Source organism: Penaeus monodon, chromosome 15 (genome assembly GCF_015228065.2).
Source record: "Penaeus monodon isolate SGIC_2016 chromosome 15, NSTDA_Pmon_1, whole genome shotgun sequence".
NCBI classification, from domain to species: domain Eukaryota; kingdom Metazoa; phylum Arthropoda; class Malacostraca; order Decapoda; family Penaeidae; genus Penaeus; species Penaeus monodon.
This window is the reverse complement of record NC_051400.1, coordinates 47177256-47177722: the sequence shown is the minus strand read 5'-3', so window position 1 is coordinate 47177722 and position 467 is coordinate 47177256. Positions and strand designations below refer to the sequence as shown.

Below are 467 nucleotides of genomic sequence, written 5' to 3'. Positions count from 1 at the left end.
TCCAAGAGGGAGGGGGAGACTGGAACATGATTACCCTATTTCAGTAAGCCTAAAACTGGTTTTGAATGTATATAAAGATGTAGAATTACCTATGAAAATACTGTCTGCAGAATATTTTCAAAAGCTATAACAAGGGCATAGACCATCACAGGCCATACAGTGTTTGACAAGCTTTGCTGCACAACATAGCCTTTTCTAAGTAAAGTGAAATTTTCAGTTATGACATTCCAACTGATATCAGTAAGAAAATGTATGAAGTATCTGAAAATGTCTGGTTTTGTAGGAGAGAGAAGCTAGCCATTCTAATACAAGACAACAATTTCACTTGAATAATGAGATCATAAACAGTGTACTATAAGTCCTGAAACCTAATAACAAGGTGTTGGGTGGCACCTAATGATGCTCTCATCGAGATGGGACTAGAAACCAGAAGATAACCATCACACACGAGCTTCACTTTCAAATTT

General features: G+C 36.8%; 1 pseudogene; it reads right to left on the bottom strand.

Annotated features, from left to right (window-relative positions):
• The window catches only part of LOC119582382, a 26908-nt pseudogene that overhangs the window by 18507 nt on the left and 7934 nt on the right, over positions 1-467 (bottom strand).